A 16318-nucleotide genomic window follows, 5' to 3' on the forward strand; every position below is an offset into this window, starting at 1 on the left:
TGTTGGAATAGTAAAAAGGCACTGCAGGGCATGTCTGTGTGTATTTGGTCTTCGATCTCATGTTTACACAGAACAAGTTTTATACTCACCTGATTGCTTCGGGGCCCTGAGAGATTTGATTGACTTCACTAGGACGCTAGTGGAAGCAGACACAAACTAATATCTAGAATCCAGGAATGAGCATTAAAATAGCAACTGAAAATGTGGGATTTGTGCTTAAAACATAAACAGATTATCAGAATTAAGGGTGGTTTTCCTATCAGAAATAAAGTTAAAATCAAAACAAAGAAAGACTTCATAATTCTTAATAAAGTGGAGTCCTGTGGCACCTTAAAGATTAATATGCCCATGAAAGCCTATGCCCAATAAGTTTATTAGTCTTTAAGCCTGAAAGGCCTTCTCATTGTTTTTGCAGATACAGACTAATACAGCTGCCCCTCTAATCATTCTAAATAGCTGCTGTTCATCCAAAAAAGTGTATTAATAAATTCTTAAAAATGGTATAGTTTAGCTAGGATTAATCAATCAGCCTGTTGCTTTAAAGAAATCAGTTTCCACCCGACAGCTAAAATTCCACTCAATTTTTAAAATGGTATTCCATTTGAGTAAATTGCTTTAAATATTTATGCCGTAAAGGTTATCCACTAAATATAATAGAATGTACCTTTCCTTTGCTATAGGGAGATTGTGGAAACATGGTGTGACGGTGCGTTGGGGTTTCCCCATCTCCTGCACCCCCATAATGGCACGGACAGACTCCACCAACCAGTAGAATAGAGGGTGTTTATTGCTTCTCCAGGATACAGTACAGCACAGATGTAATCTGGTTACAGGGCAGGCCTAGGATGCCTCAGCCCCCTTAAAATGGGAGAGACTGGGCCCCTAAAATCCAGCCCCTTTCCCTAGGCTGTCTCCTCCATGCTCCTAGACAGAAACTCACTTACTCACTTCCAGCCCTGCTCCCAGCCAGGGCTCCACTCCCCTTCTTCCCATTGTTCGGCTCCCTCCGAGATAACTCACCAGACAGGTTTGAAGCTCCATTGCATAATGACTCATCCCCTGCCCCGCTGGGCCGTGCTGCAGACAGCAGCCAGTGGAGGTCACTCACAACCCAAGCCTAGCAACCAGCAAGGTACCCACACTACGTCACACATGGCTACATCTCCAAAGACAAAATAAAACAAAACTGGCCCCAAAGACCCAATCTGAGACAAGACTTGTGTAGGAATGATTTCTCACTATCCATGCATGCCCATGTCATTATATAAAGAGCCTGCAAAGACAAAAGGCTATTTCAGTATATTCATGAAAGGATTAATTACTTCAGGGCTATCTATGTTGTCAAAGTTAAAGATGCTTCAGTGTTTACATTATAAATCACTAGCAGTTAAAGATAAATACATCAGACACTCTGAGCTGAAATATTACATAAATTAGTTTACTAAATTTGGGGAGGGAGAGGGGAAGAATCAAGTTGATAATTTTAAATCTAGTTTAAAATTAAAATCTGGGTCTTTATTGTATGCTGGCATCCCACTAATTAAAAAATAATTTAATTTATCAAAATGAAATTTTTGCAGGTAATAAGACCCTAGATAGACTCTCATTTGCATTAGTGTGAATCTGTATTAATTCTGTTGCCATCCGAATAATTTGTAGTGTAACTAGAAGGCTTACCCAGTATTGCCCAGGAGCTTCAGTGCAAGGAGATGGTCATGTGGGGGGAGTGCAGGAGTCAGGTTAGGTCCCCCTCCCAGCCACTTGGGTCCTTTTTCTACCCCCCCAAGCCTCTCCAGCCACCAGAGGATTTGTCTGCCCCTTTCCCAATCCCTTCCTGGCCACCAGGGGCCTTTTTGTCTCCCCCCCTCCACTTATTCCTCAGAGGCATTTTCTCTCATCCCCTCATCTGGTGCTATGGCCAAGGGCTGGTGGGGGAAGGGTTTGAGGCAGGGGCCTGCTTACTTGGTGTGCTGGCAGGCAAGATGACCTCTGGCCACTCTCTTGGTGGCACAGCTGCCCCCAGTGAGCAATCTCATACCTGGGAGGTATGAATTATTCCCAATTTAATGATGGGATGCTGAGGCATACAGAGACAGAATGATTTGCCTGTGGTCACAAATAAAGTCTAGACAGCGGGGCTATTTCAGGATACTGGAAGTATCCCGAAACATCAATACCATGTCTTTAAACATACTCGTTATTTTGAAATATATTTTGAAATAACGGGATCGCTATTCCATTATCTCTGTAATGCTCATTCCACAAGGGTAAAAGGATTTGTTGGAATAGCACTTTATTTCAAAATTTGGTGTAGAAAGTGCCAAATTTTGAAATAAGCGATTACAAAGTTACCTAGAAATAAGCTATGCAATTTGCATAGTGTAGATGCACTCTGATAGAGCAGAAAATTAAACTCAGCTTTCTGGGATCCCAGACTGGCATCCTACCCACAGGATCATCCTCTCTGCGCCAGATTTGTATCTAGTACTGTTCCATGTTCTTTGTGAACACAGGCAATGTGCCGTGTCTGTGTGCAATTATAGAGCACGTGCTCTTTATCTTCTTTGATCCCATAAATATAATTTTGGAATTAGCACTTTCACTAACTAGCAGTTTTCTGTGACATAGTAAATGGTTTGGTTTGAAGTGGAGAACTGATCAGGTAGTCAGGTACTCTTGGCAGGGCTGGGCAAGATGCAGCCCACAGCATGCCTAACATTTTGATCTAGCCCTGGATTGTATCTGGCTGTTTTCTATTTATAGCCTACTGTCTGTGGCACCGAACTTCCAGGCAATGTCTCAGGCAGCCAGATCCTACTTAAATGGCTTCCAGCTCCTGGTCACGACAGTATCCCTGTAGGGTCCAGAGCCACAAGCCCTTTAAATAACCGCAGCAACCCCAACCAAACATGCCCTTTGCTGTGTTTTTAAGACAAAGCCTCTGGCCCCAGACAACTTTGGGAGGAAGCTAGTTCCCAGCCCTGCCCCTTCCCAGCCTGTGATTATCTACCAAAATTCATGAAGAGGCCCCCCCTGCGAAAATTGTCCACCCCTGCTCTTGATGAACAACCTAAGAGCCCAGAGCTATTTAGACTCCTTAGACCTAAAGCCGTCTCTGTGGGCTGTATTCTCATTTGCACTAATGTCTCATTGCTACATTGAAATAGATGGGACTATAATTTATTTTCATTTTAGGGCCCATTTACACTGACCAAGTGGCATAAAGAAGCCTTGGGCTACGTCTAGACTGGCATGATTTTGTGCGCAAAATCTTGTCACCTGTCTACACTGGCCGTGAGTATTTGTGCAAGAACACTGACTTTATAATGTACAAAATCAGTGGTTCTTGCGCAAATACTCTGATGCTCCCGCTCAGGGATAAGCCCTCTTGCGCAAATATTCTTGCCCAGGAGGGCCAGTGTAGACAGCCACATTAATTTCTTGCCCAAGAAAGCCCGATGGCTAAAATGGCCATCAGAGCTTTCTTGCGCAAGAGAGCATCTACACTGGCACGGATGCTTTTGTGCAAAAGCAAATCTTTTGCGCAAAGGCACATGCCAGTATAGACGCTCTCTTGCGCAAATACTTTTAAGGGAAAAACTTTTCTGTTAAAAGTATTTGTGCAAAATCATGCCAGTCTAGACACAGCCTTAGTGTATGAAAATCCTGTCCTGTGTGTAGATTAGGATGCTTTCTTGAGATGGTTCACTGAAGTTAAAGCTGAGATACTTATTTATATTAAGGATTTATTCTAATATATGCACATGCAGACACATACATGCTAGACCAAAAAAGATGTAAGAAAAATTAAGTAGATGGGAAAATGGTGCAAGCTGCACCATATCCATTGCATTTGTATATTGATTTGAATGCAGAGATGCTTTCTTAGCATTAGCTGGTCATGCATGGCACACAGAAAGATGTAGTCATAGTAAAATGTGGAATGCTAGCTCCAGATAGTGCATATATTTTAAAAAAATGTATTGCATATATGTATTTAATACACAGAAATAAATATATATCCCCTTTAAGGGCACTCATGTAGCAAGAATGAAAGAGTAGCATATGTTCAGATAGCCCCAGGCAATTTTAAGATAAGCTGCATGAATTAATAAGTGGCACAAGCAGAACATTAAGGCCAGATACCACCTCAGAAGAAACACAGTTAGGACATGAAACACAGCCCCATTAGACTTTCATTGGCTATATCTTCAAGTTCTGCTGCACCAACATTGCCATAGTTAGGGTCATATGAAATTCTGGTTCATTTTGGTGAATTTCATGGTGATAGGATTTTAAAAATTGTAAATTTTCATTTCAACGATTTGATTCTGAAATGTCACAGGGTTGTAATTTTAAGGACCATGACCAAAAAAAAGGGGGGAGGAATTGCAAAATTACTGTAGGGGGGATTCATAGAACTGGAAGGAACCTTGAGAGGTCATAAAGTCCAATCCACTGCTCTCACTGTAGGACCAAGCAGCATCTTGATCATCCTTGATAGATGTCTGTCTAACCTGCTCTTAAATATCTCCAGTGTTGGACATTCTACGAAGCTTTCCCTAATGTCCAACCTAAACCTCCTCCACTGCAATTTAAACCCATTGCTTCTTATCCTAACTTCAGAGGTCAAGGAGAACATTTTTCCCCCACCTCCTTGTAACCCCCTTTTAGGTACTTGAAAAATGCTATCATGTGCTGTGGCTTCTGGCTGGGAGACCAAATTTGAAGGCAGTCCAGCCATTGGCAACAGCATGGAAATTAGGGTGGCAAGATATGGTAATACCCCCATTCTTTCTGCATTGGTGCCTACAGAGCTGGGTCCTCAGTCTGCAGCCACCACTTTCTGGCAGTCAGGCTCCAAAGGCAGCACAGAAGTAAGAGTGACAACACCGCAACCATCCTGAAATAACCTTGTGACCCTACTTCAACTACCTTTTGGATCAGAAACTCCAATTTGAGAAACACTGGTCTCTCCCATCAAATATGTATAGGGTTGCCAGAAAGTTTCACAAAAAATCCCGAACATTGCGGGGGGAAAAAAAAAAAAAGTGGCGGAGACCAAACTTGTTCAGGGGGCAAAAAAAAAAAAAAAAAAAAAAAAAAAAAGATCGCTGCACCTTTAAATTCTTGCACTCCCTGCTTCCCCTGACAGACACAGCAGGGGAAAAATGTCCCCACCAGCCTTCTGTCCAAGAAAAACAGAAAATACCGTATTTTCTGGGGTTTTTTTTACCAGACATAAGACGCAATTACCAGACTGTCCGGGTGAAAACCAGACACCTGGCAACCCTAAATCTGTATGGTATAGGGTAAAAGCACAAGCAAGACCAAATTTCACTGAAGGAGATCAGATTTCATGCTCTATGATGCATTTTTCAGGGCCATGAATTTGGTAGGGCCCTAACTATAATAAAAATCCACAGGAATAAGCTTGATTGATAGACACAGTGATGTTAGATGAACTGCCAGTGGGACATGTGCTCTGTGTCTTCCTCTGCACTGCTTTTTTTCCTTGCCATGATTTGGAGAGGAGAGGGTTCTAGGAGATTACTAGCAAAGCAATTCCTGACTACGCTTTTGTCTATCGATGCAAGACATATACAATATGTGTGCGTTTAATTGTGTGTCCGATATCAGTGTCATCCCGACAGGGCAAGGCCTCTTCAAGTGCTTGGACAAACCCGCATACTTTTAAAGGGTCACGAGTCTGACCTGTGTCAATGTGCGGCCTCCCTTCCTTTCTGGAGCGAAAAAATCTTTGCGGCTGAATGCACACCTTACTACACACGAGCAAATGGTCAGTATCACAGTCTACGCTGTGGTAGCTGCGTGTCACCCTGACACTACCTAAACGGCTGCGTTTGGTGAGGACAGGGTCAAGCTGGTGCCAATGTTTTGATCTTGGGTGTCGCCACGAAACTTTGTGCTGGGGTTTGACATTGAAAAAGGTATTGGTTACGCAGAGATCATGTTGGGAGCAGAGTTCAAGGAGGCACTGTCCGTTTTCATTCATCTTCCCTGTTCCAAACTGTCCCAGACAGGATAGCCAGTTGTGATGGTCGCTGCCAACTCTGGCATTGAAGTCGCCTAGGATGAATAGCAGCTCATGGGAAGATACCTCACTGATGGCAATACTAAGTTCATCATAGAACTTGTCCTTATCTTCCTGGGCATAAGTTAAAGTAGGCTCATAAACACTGAAGATGTTGGCCATGCCCACTGATGTTTGAAGTTGGATTTTCAGCATTCTCTCAGGGTGTGTCTAGACTTCAGGGTTTTGTCGACAAAAGTGGACTTTTGTCGACAAAACTATACCTGCGTCTACACTACCGCTGAGTTCTGTCGACATAACGTCAACAGAACTCAGCAGTTTTGTCGACGCTGGTAAACCTCATTTTACGAGGCATAACGCCTTTTGTCGACAGAGTTCTGTCGACAGAAGGTGTTATTGCATCTAGGGTTGTGTCTAGACTACAGGGTTTTGTTGACAAAGCAGCTTGCTTTGTCGACAGAACTGAATGTAGTCTAAACGCTCTTTGTCGACAGAAGCTTTGTCGACAGTATCTGTCGACAAAACTTCTGTTGACAAAAGCCTGTAGTCTAGACGTACCTTCAGTTCCCATATTTGGTGGTATGACTGAGCCAACTAGGTTGTTTCTAATTGCGAAGCCAACACCGTGTTCCCTGGTCTCTTCTGGAGGATTCCCGTGCCAGAAAAAGGAAAAATCCTTCTCCCAGAGACATCCAGAGGACAATAGCCTTGTTTCCTGGAGGGCCACAATGTCCATCCGCAGTCTTCTCAGCTTGTTATAATGACTGCTGTCTTCCAGGGGATACTAATGTTCTGTAGGTCTTCTGTAAGGCCCAGAATCATGGTCCTTATATTCCATGTGCCCAGCCTGAAGGCTGGATTACTTTGTCGCTTGTTTGTTTCGCCTGGTGTAAGGTTAACGATCCAGCTGTTGATTATTCCCTAAGCCCCACACACTCAGTGGAGCAAGTGGACTGTGGTGAGGCAGCACTTATTTGGCTGGGGGCTTCCCAGCTTGAGGTGGGCAGTAGCTGCCCAATGAGATCCAAAGACCTCTCCCACCGTCGGAAGCAACCCTTGGTGCCTCATTCTACACCAATCAAGTGCTATGGCTTAATACCGGTAACTGCTGCTTCCCGTGTTGTGTCACCGCTCAGAAAGTGATGCCGGAGTGTCCTCTCCAGGGCGCAGGCCTGGGCAAGTAAGTTGAGAACCGGCTGATGCCCAGCAGCAGGATCCCCCTCTCCATGCCACTGATGTAATCCAAGGGAAAGGCAAAAGCCAGTATAGCATGGCACCAATGTCATCGCAAGAGCTACCAGAGTGAGGTCGAGTACAACCTCAAACTGCCTTAGGAGCTCCATCTCTGGATTTATCCTTGGGATTTACTCCCAAAGCCTTTCCCATAACTAGGTATCGCCGCAAGGCAGCGGAGGTTTTAATTCCAGCAAGAGATGTGAACAACTACAAGACGCTATCTATGATACTGCGATATCTGTGAGAAGACGACAGTCAAGTCTGCTGATTGGTTTGAAGCCCACACTGAAGTGCTGACGCCCCTGATTGAGAAGAGAGAGGCACTGGCTTCATACAGGTCCTCTCCCAGTGAGGAGAACCTGCAGGCGCTCCGGTTTGCTCGGAGTCAAGTGCAGCAGGTTGCTCGGTGGTGTGCCAACTATTACTGGCTCCAACTCTGCTCCAAGATTCAGCAGGCCGCAGACACTGGTAACATGCGAGGAATGTACGATGGGATCAAGCAGATCATTGGTCCATTACAAAGGAAGACTTCCCCACTTAAGTCGGCCACAGGCGAGGTTTTGAAGGACAGAACCAAGCAGATGGAACGCTGGGTGGAATACTATTCACAGCTGTACGCCAGAGAGACCATAGGTATAGAGAGCCCTGAATGCCATCAAACCTCTGCCCACCATGACTGAACTTGATGCTGAACCCACCATGGAAGAACTTAATGACGTGCTAAAAGCACTCTTCTGGAAAAGCCCCAGGGAAAGATGGTATTCCCTCGGAAATCCTTAAATGCGCTAATGGTACCCTAGTCTCAGAGCTGTATGGAATACTCTGCCAATGCTGGAGAGAAGGCAGTGTACCGCAAGATATGAGGGATGCTAATATTGTTACTGTCTACAAGAACAAGAGTGACAAAAGTGATTGCAACAACTATCACGGCATCTCCCTTATTAGCACCGTGGGGAAGCTATTTGCATGTGTTGTCTTGAAGAAGCTCCATGTTCTTGCAGAGAGAGTCTGGGTTCAGAGCTGAACGGTTCACCATAGACATGGTTTTCTCTTTTAGGCAACTACAAGAAAAGTGCAGGGAACAGAACAAACCTTTGTATATTGCTTTCATCGATCTGACCAAGGCATTTGACCTTGTCAGTAGAAAAGGTCTGTTCATGATTCTGGCTAAGATCAGCTGTCCTCCAACTCTGCTCAGCATTATTAGGGCCTTCCATGATGGCATGAGGGGGATCATTGTATACGATGGATCCACATTGGAACCCTTCGAGATTCTCAGTGGAGTGAAGCAGGGGTGCATGCTGGCTCCAACACTGTTTGGCATCATCTTTGCAGTTTTGCTCAAATATGCCTTTGGAACTGCTACAGAGGGCATCTTTCTCCGCACGAGAACAGACGGCAACCTCTTCAAACTGTTGAGGCTTAGAGCAAAGACCAGGGTGCTTAGGAAGCATCTAAGAGTTCCTTTTTGCTGACAATGCAGCTATTGCTGCTCACACTCAGCAGGAACTGCAGTCACTCATAACTCGCTTTGCAGACACATGTATGGAATTCGGCCTCACAATCTGCTTAAAGAAGACCCAGATGATGGGCCAAAGCGTGGGTAATGAGCCACTTATCAGTGTGTTAAATTACGAACTGGAAGTCATCCATGAGTTCGTATACCTAGGCTCTACGATCTCGGACAACTTGTCATTTGATGGCGAGATTAAAAAGCGCATTGGAAAAGCCGCCACAACGTTCTCCAGGCTGACAAAGAGTATGGGCCAGTAAAAAGCTCACTGTACACACCAAGGTGCAGGTCTACACAGCCTGTGTTTTGAGCACACTGTTATACGCCAGTGAAACATGGACTTTGTGCTCAAAACAAGAGCAGCGGCTCAACACATTCCATATGTGCTGCCTTAGGCATATACTCGGTATCTCATGGCAGGACAAGATCCCCAATAGCGTAGTGCTTAAGAGGGTGGACACCCTCTCCATGTTCACCCTTCTCAAGCAGAGGCGTATGCGCTGGCTTAGCCATGTCTCACGCATCTTGGATGGCCGAATACTGAAGGACCTTCTCTTTGGTGAACTGGCATCTGGAAAGAGGCTGAAAGGGTGACCTAAATTGAGCTATAAGGACACGTGCAAGCGTGACCTTAGCGCTCTGTGTGAGCACCCGGCATTCGCTCGCCTTAGACAAGTATGCCTGGAAACAGGGAGTGAAGGAAGCTCTTGATATGTATGAAACTACCTAGGTGAAGGAAGCAGAAGACAAGAGAGCCCTCAGGAAGATCCATGCTCGTGATACCAGAGTGACATCTGCCTACTGCTGCTCACAGTGCAGAAAGGACTACCAATCCCGGATTGGATTGCACAGCCACAGAAGACGCTGCTCGAATCAGTCCAACAGGGGCGCAAACCCATGATCCTTCGGGATCGAAGGATGCCTAAAATATAATTGTGTGGCCTGTGCAATGATTTGTGGGATGAATTATAGTCAAGCAACATCACAGCAACATTCTTGGTGTTGTTTTATGTCACTTTGTTATTGTCCTGCCACAGGTTGATACTTTCTAGGTCTGCACCCTCCAGACCTGACTGGTGCTGAACCAGAGAATTTTCCGAACCACAGGAGATCAATATTATCTAGCAGCATTACCAACACTTCCCCTGCTTATTGGGCTTTTAGGGGTCAATTAGAGCTAAATAACAGTACAGAACACTGAGAGCCAGGACTGGTGGCTATAAACAAACTTCATGGGATTGTGGAAATCTTGGTCACACCCATGATAAGAGGACATCCTGCTAACTAAATTCATGCTGGACCATGAACGTTGCCAGACCAGAGAGTGCCAGGTTAGAGAGGTCCAACCTGTACAAGACCTTCAGAAGTGCATTGTACGAGTCTTCCCCTGAGCAATGAATCAAGTGGAGTTTATTATATGCTGCCTGTTGATCACTTACCAGTTTCTCATGGACAACTCTTTTTCCAGGACTGGTTGTTATCATAGAATCCTAGGGTTGGAAGAGACCTCAGGAGTCTCTGAGTCCAGCCCCCTAAAGCAGGACCAACCCCAACTAAATCATCCCAGCCAGGGCTTTGTCAAGCCAGGACTTAAAAACCTCTAGGAATAGAGATTCCACCACCTCCCTAAGTAACACATTCCAGTGCTTCACCACCCTCCTAGTGAAATAGTTTTTCCTAATATCCAATCTAGGCTTCCCCCCACTGCAACTTGAGACCATTGCTCCTCATTCTGCCATTTGTCACTACTGACAACAGCTTCTCTCCAGCCTCTTTGGAACTCCCTTCAGGTAATTGGAGGCTGCTATCAAATCCCCCCCTCACTCTTTTCTTCTGCAGTCTAAGTTAGCCCACATCCCTAAGCCTCTCCTCATAGGTCATGTGCTCCAGCCCCCAATCATTTTCATTGCCCTCCACGGGACCCTCTTCAGTGCATCCACATCCTAGCTATAGGGGCCCAGAATAGGATGCAATACACCAGTTGTTAGAATTATAGAATCAGAGCTGGAAGAGACCTCAGGAGGTCATCAAGTCCAGACTCCTGCCCAAGTCAGGTCCAATCCCAACTAAATCAACCCAACCAGAGCTGTGTCAAGCAGAGACTTAAACACCTCTAGGGATGGAGATTCCACCACCTCCCTAAGGAACCCATTCCAGTGCTTCACAACCTCCTAGTGAAATAGTTTTTTCTAATATCCAACCTAGACCTCCCCCCACTGTAACTTGAGACCATTGCTCCTTGTTCTGCCATCTGTCACTACTGTGAACAGCCTCGCTCCATCCTCTTTTGAACCTGCCTTCAGAAGTTGAAGGCTGCTATCAAATCCCCCTTACTCTTCTCTTCTACAGACTAAACAAACCCAAATTCCTCAGTCTTTCCTCATACCCAAATTCCTCAGTCTTTCCTCATAGGTCATGTGCTCCAGCCCCCTAATCATTTTGGTCGCCCTCCTCTGGACTCTCTCCAATACATCCACATTCTTTCTATAGTGGAGGGCCCAGAACTGGACACAATATTCCAGATGTGGCCTTACCAGAGCCGAATAAAGGGGAATAATCACTTCCCTGCATCTGTTGGCAATGTTCCTCCTAATGCACCCTAATATGCCATTAGCCTTCTTGGCTACAAGGGAACAGTGTTGACTCGTATCCAGCTTCTCATCCACTGTAATCCCCAGGTCCTTTTCTGCTGAACTGCTATTTAGCCACTTGGTCGCCAGCCTGTAACAATGTTTGGGATTCTTCTGTCCTTGATGAATCTCAGATTTCTTTTGGCCCAATCCGCTAATCTGTCCAGGTCACTCTGGACCCTATCTCTGCCCTCCAGCGTATCTACCTCTCCCCCTAGTTTAGTGTCATCTGCAAACTTGCTGAGGGTGCAATCCATCCCCTCATCCAGGTCATTAATAAAGATGTTGAAAAAAACTGGTCCAATAACTGGTCCCTAGGGGACTCTGCCAGAAACCGACCGCCAACCTGACATTGAGCCATTGATCACTACCTGTTGAGCCTGACAGTCTAGACATTTTTATATCCATCTTAACAGTCCATTTATCCAATCCATATTCCCTTAACTTGCTGGCAAGAATATTGTGGGACACCATATCAAAAGCTTTGCAGAAGTCAAGGTATATCACATCCACTGACTTTCCCATATCCACAGAGCCAGTTACCTCATCGTAGGAGCTAATCAGATTGGTCAGGCATGACTTGACCTTCTTGAATCCATGTTGACTATTCCTGATCACTTTCCACTCTTCCAAGTGCTTCAAAATGGATTCCTTGAGGATCCCCTCCATGATTTTTCCAGGGACTGAAGTAAGGCTGACCAGTCTGTAGTTTCCTGGATTGTCCTTCTTCCCTTTTTAAAAGATGGGCACTACATTTGCCTTTTTCCACTCATCCGGGATCTCTCCTGATCTCCGAGTTTTCAAAGATAATGGCCAAAGTCTCCGCAATGACATTTGCCAACTCCCTCAGTACCCTCAGATGCATTAAATCCAGGCCCATGGATTTGTGTATGTTTAGCTTTTCTAAATAGTTCCTAACTTGTTCTTTCCCCACTCAGGGCTGTCCACCTCCTTCCCATACTGCGTTGCCTAGTGCATTTGTCTGGGAGCTGGCCTTGTGCATGAAGACAGAGGCAAATAAAGCATTGAGTACTTCACCTTTTCCCACATCATCTGTCACTGGGTTACCTCTCTTATCTAGTAAGGGCCCCACACCCTCTCTGATCACCCTCTTATTTCTAACATGCCTGTAGAAACCTATCTTGTTATCCTTCGTAGCCCTTGCCAGCTGCGATTCCTTAGCCACCACTGGTGCTGGTGTGGCCATACTGCTTTTTCATTATGTTTTTACTCACTTGGCCTTGGGTAGCTCAAGTGGAGTAACCAGAATTTACTACTCTGTTGCAGTGAAGATGAGTATTTATAATGGGCTCATTACAATTTTTTTTGTTGTAAATGTGTAATCTACCTGCATGTTGTCCAGCTGTTAAGAGCACCTGGAACCTCCTTCCTTTTTTCCTCAGTGTGCAGCTGACAGCATGATGCTGAGGGAAGGATACAGTGAAAGCTTTGTGCAGTGATTTCAACCTGCCTTTCCTTGTTTTGCACTGAATTATATTAATTACATTTCTTAATTTGTTGTTTCATAACAGTAACTGGAGAAATCATTCCAAGAGGCACTTTCTGTATTTTGTCAACATGCACTTTTGTGTATCAATGTGAACATACAGAGAATTCTATTGGCGAGTGCCCAGGAGTGTTGTCACAAGCAGCAGGCCTTCCCCAAAGTACACACTGAAAATCAATTCCGCTTCACATTAAAACTGGGGCAAATTAAAAAGCTCAGTAAATGTTTACATTACTCTCTCACTTATTAGACATTAAAGTTCTTAACACTAAAATTCCCACCTCTTGTGTTCCAAAATAAAAATATATTTGTACGTAATCAAACCTTAATTAAGAGCTCCTCTGTATATATGAAACCATAAACATCTCCAGCAGAGTCAACAACGTGAACAGTCTAAATCTGTGATGTCCAACTGGTTCTGAAGAAGTAGCTGCTATAATGGCTATTGCTATAGTGAACTAGCCACACTCAACTGGCCAAATAACCACATGTGGCTAGTGTGTTGGATACCACGGGTAATTTTAGATATTCATCAGGAGCTGCCTATTACACTGAGGCAATATCAATCATTTCTGTTATGCTACAAATCTTTCTCCAATTTGAAAAGAAATGTCTGTTAATTATCTTTTGGATCTAACCTTTGCACTTTTTGGCACTGCAGTTATAGGGGAAAACAACATTTCGTAAGAGAGGAAGAAGGTATATTGTTCATTGACTGAACTCCAAATTTTCCTGTCTCCTATCACCTCTTGATCACAGCCCAAAGTTGATTAAATCTTCCTTCATGTTGCCCCTCTCAGCCAACAAGCCTCTTGAAACTTACTGAAGAATTGTCATCACATTTAATTTCCCCTCCCCCCGCAAGGGCAAGTGAAAAGTAGAATCATCTCTCTCATAGGTGGAAATAAATTGTTTAGTGAACTACAAGAGCCAGGGTTCCTGGAAGTACCTTATGAATTGAAAATAGATTTATTTACTTTGGAGACAGCCTCACTTCCTAAGTAGAAACACACAGAAGGGGAGCATTTGCATGAAGAGAGCTGCATCCATGAATATGCAACATACATACATATATATATACATATACACATACATACACACACATACATACACACACATATATATATACACATACATACACACACATACATACACACACATATATATATACACATACATACACACACATACATACACACACATATATATATACACATACATACACACACACACACACACCTTACCTACATGGTATCTGTACAAAGAGCAGGAATATAGGCTATCAAATATGGAGAGGTCAGCGATCGATAGACTAGGGCCTGACCCTTCAGACTCTGGCTATGCATCCTCTTCCACATCTCGATAGGTAGCAGCAGTTTGGCTTCTCTGTAGCTGCACTTCTGACTCCCTGAAAGGGGTCACAGAACATGTGGGAGGAGGTAATGTTAGTCTTGGCATCAATTAAGATACTGTTCATGTCCACGTGTTTGTATGGGGAAAATGCTGAATTGAACAACTTTTCCTCATCCCTCCCTTCTTCCTGGTCACATTATCTGACAACAGTGCCAAAAAGTCACTGTCTTTATTTGGACTGGAATTGTGAATGTTCTCTAAAGTTTGGAGGTGTTCACAGATGGACCTGAAACACAAAAATCATGTGAATACAATACTTTCAGACCAGAGATGCTTATCTTTGGCCTTCATCTTTCAGAAGAGGGGGAATCCAACTGCATGATATTAATAAAAAAGAGTTAAAAATAGTGACAGCTCAGTCCACTTAGGATCTAACTCATTTTAAAGTGGATGCCTGTTTATCAGAGAGAAACTAATAATTCAAGTTTCCTAATGCTTTTCTGGCAAATCCTGTTAAAAACCACTATGGGCAGGAAGCTCATTTACGGCCAAATTTTCAGGGAGGTCAGTACCCACAATCAGCTGGATTTTCAGAAGAGTTGCACTCATTTCTCCAACTAAAAGAGCAGGGGTGGGCAATAATTTTAAGTGGGAGGGGCACTCCAAGAATTTGGTAAGTGGTCAATGGCCACACTCTTCCGTAATATTAACAGAGGAGGTGCAGGGTCTGAGATAGAGGTTGAGTGCAGAAAGGAGCTTGTGATAGGGGATTGAGGTGCAGGAGAGGTGTGGGGTCTGAGATGGAATTTGGGTGAAGGGGTATATGGCCTGGGGCAGGAGACTGATGGGTGCAGGAGAGGATTCAGACCTGGTGTAGGGGTATAGGAAGGGGTACAAGATTTGGAAGGGAGTTGTGACCTGGGGCAGGGATTCAGGCAGGAGTGCAGAGGTTTGGGTTGTGACCTGGGACAGGGGCTTGGAGTGGAGGGTCCAGGAGTGAGTATGGGTGCAGGGGAGGATTCTGACATGAAAGAGGGGTGCAGGAGGGAGTGCAGGGTCTGGGAGAGGGTTGTGATTGGGGGCAGGAGTGCAGAAGAGGATGCAGGAGATTGTGGTGCAGAGTCTGGGAAGGAGTATGGGTGCAGGAGTGGGAGTGCAAAGGTTTGGGTTATGTGGGGCAAGGGAGGGCAGAGGATTGGGAGAAGGGAAGGGCTAAGGTGCCAGAGGCAGAGTCTAGCTGGGAGGTACTTACTTGGGTGGCTCCTGGCCAGTAGCCTGGCAGGCTCCACCAAGCTCCCTGCGTGCCCTGCCCGCACCCACCTCCATCTCTCAGCATTGCAAGCCTGGGAAGGAGGGGCACTTTGTATGCTGCTTCCCTTTGGCTGGGGAGCTGTGAGATTGTGCTGAGGGTGGGGACAGCATGCAAAGCTTCTTCCCCCACACCCAAGGCTTGCAGCATTTAGAAAAGCACATGGCCCCCACTGCCGGCTGCTCCGCATGGCAAGCAGGAATGGGGAAGGAAGAGTGCCAGGTTGATGCTCCTGCTGGGCTGGATCTAGTAGTTTGGCAGGGAAGATTCAGCCTGCAGGCTATATTTTTCCTGCTCCTGTGTAAGTGGGTAGTATGAAAGAGTTTGGTGCATTAGGCATGCATTGGGCAATGAGCTCTTTTGAGAATCTAGTAGTTGTTTAGGTGCATAAACGGCAGCTGAGCTTTTTTTGACAATTTGGTCCCCACTGTGCATGTTTAGCAATTGAAGAATTGACTCAGATTTTGAAAACTGGAACCTTAATTTCTAAGCTTAAGTGAATCTTTAGTTTGTCTTTGGAAGCTGACATTTACCCTATGGATATGGAGGTAGGTTGACCACACATGAGGCTGATCTCCAAACTGGACTGTTGGTCAGTAGGTAATGCAGTGAGACCAGCTGCTAGGGCTCCTAATAGAACTCTAGCTGTGACTCATTACTGAAGAGGACAGGTCTTTGCTTCAGCTTTCAGAGACTTACGGAATTTCCAATTGCT

General features: G+C 44.9%; 1 protein-coding gene across 16 annotated transcripts in view; it reads left to right on the forward strand.

Annotated features, from left to right (window-relative positions):
- Positions 1-16318, forward strand: part of MARCHF10 (membrane associated ring-CH-type finger 10) — a 114026-nt gene that overhangs the window by 47377 nt on the left and 50331 nt on the right. The window lies entirely within an intron of this gene.

Source organism: Pelodiscus sinensis, chromosome 29 (genome assembly GCF_052426305.1).
Source record: "Pelodiscus sinensis isolate ZL-2025 chromosome 29, ASM5242630v1, whole genome shotgun sequence".
Classification (NCBI taxonomy): domain Eukaryota; kingdom Metazoa; phylum Chordata; order Testudines; family Trionychidae; genus Pelodiscus; species Pelodiscus sinensis.